We start from the raw sequence: 1879 nt of genomic DNA, 5'->3' as shown, positions 1-1879 counted from the left end.
CAAACCCTGTTTGGAAATTACTTTCAGGCTTATTCCAAAAAACCCTGACCCTTTTAGGGAAAATATTCAATATGCAAATAATTTTCTTATTTACTATGTAAATAATTTTCTCTCACCGTCTTTTGATGACCTTGTGAGTTCAATTCTAGGAGTGCGTTCACCTCGGTCGTCGTGATGAGTAGAACAATTCTCTCTCCTTAAGATTGAGGATATTGAGCCGCAGAGTATGGTCTCTCGGGATGTCAATTGTTCCCCTCAGTCACGCCGATCGTCGGTTTACTGCATCCCATCGTCCTCGTCGCCATTTGTCGTGGAAATTCTTTCTCAACTTTAAATAATAATTGGAAGACAGCTGGAGATTTCAAAAGTTATAAAGATCTTTATTTCTTGCAAGAAAGGCTGTTCACACATCAGTCAGAGTCCGAGATAAGAAGCGCGCCCACTTCTCCTTTTTGCCCAGCTTATATACACAAAACGTCTCAGGTTACGACTGTAACCCTAGTTCCCTGAGAAGGGAACTCGCGATGCGTCAATGATGCTTTGGGAACGCTCCTGCGTGATTGCGTCTGAAGCACCTATGTCAACTAGTCCAATGGCGAGAGTGGGCGTCACGGGCGGGTGACGTGACGACCAGGAAAGGATAAAGGACATCCGGTTTAGAACCGCGCTAGCTTCGAAAAGGGCCGAAGCAAGTCGATCACAGGAATGTAGGAAGTATGGCAAAGTGACGCATCGTCTCGTTCCCTTCTCAGGGAACTAGGGTTACAGTCGTAACCTGAGACGTTCCCTTTCGAGGGAACTCGCGGTGCGTCAATGACGCTTTGGGAACGAGAATGCCCAACACGCCATACGAACCAGAACCTGTCTGTGTGAATACTGCACAACTAAGACAAGAGCACTTGAGAACCTGGGGAAGCGCCCAGGTCGAAGTTGCAAAACCTTACGAATGTGAGCGGAGAGGACCAGCCTGCCGCATACCACATCCTACAGGGATATCTACATATAATAAGGCTTCTAAGCCGCCATACTCCTGTCCTGGTCTAAAAGCACCACAGAGGAAACAACCAAAGGTTTCCCCCACCCTCAGGGAAATACCACCAAAAGGGACATGTAGGCACTAAGGCCGCTACGTACACCTTCAGTGTGGAAGGGGATAACCCTGCGGAAAAACAAACCAGAAGTAACTCCAGCACTGTACCAATCGGGCAGTAACTGGGCCCCACTGTCCACAGACCCGCAATATGAAGGGAAAACCCATCACTAAATACATAGAGTTTCCTCGTGGAGGGAGCTCTGGAGTGAAATATGGTCTCCACAACCTCAGTTGAGAGACCAAAGTCAATGAGTTGGGCCCCCTCAGAGGCCAAACCCACCGGTTCCAAATCTCTGGGCTGGGGTGAAGGGTCACCCCTCCCACTTAAAACCGAAGGTCCCTCCTGACTGGAATCTCCAAGGGAGAGCCATCGAGGAAAGACACCAGGTCCGAGAACCAGTCAGCCCAGCCAGTACGGTTCTACTAGTAGCAGACTTATTCCGTCCCGGCGGACCTTCTCCAGAACTCCTGGGAGCAGAGTAATCGGGGAAAGATGTACAGACGTAGCCTCGGCCATGTCCATAACACAACGTCCAGCCCCAAAGGAGCTGGGTGTGTGAGGGAGAACCAAAGTGGACTGTGCGTCGTATCCTGAGACGCGAAGAGATCCACTTGTGCCTGGCCATAAACCCCCCAAATGTGCTCCACCACCTCGGTGTGGAGCCTGTATTCCCCGGGCCTCAGCCCCTGCCTCAACAGGATGTCTGCTCCTACATATTTATGAAAGAGACCACTGATGTGTTGTCTGTACGGACAAGCACATGATGGTCCCTCAGGTCTGGGAGG

General features: G+C 50.1%; 1 long non-coding RNA gene across 1 annotated transcript; it reads right to left on the bottom strand.

Annotated features, from left to right (window-relative positions):
- Window positions 1-359: 359 nt before the first annotated feature.
- On the bottom strand, window positions 360-1594 carry LOC309489520. The gene is made up of 2 exons (XR_014202435.1): window positions 1159-1594; window positions 360-1082 (listed from the first exon to the last, which is right to left on the bottom strand). It is a non-coding gene; the product is annotated as an uncharacterized lncRNA (long non-coding RNA).
- Between the last annotated feature and the right edge of the window lie 285 nt (window positions 1595-1879).

This window comes from Leuciscus leuciscus (assembly GCF_965113295.1).
Source record: "Leuciscus leuciscus genome assembly, chromosome: 24".
Lineage (NCBI taxonomy): Eukaryota > Metazoa > Chordata > Actinopteri > Cypriniformes > Leuciscidae > Leuciscus > Leuciscus leuciscus.
The sequence above is the reverse complement of the archived record's forward strand: the minus strand, read 5'-3'. Positions and strand labels throughout refer to the sequence as shown.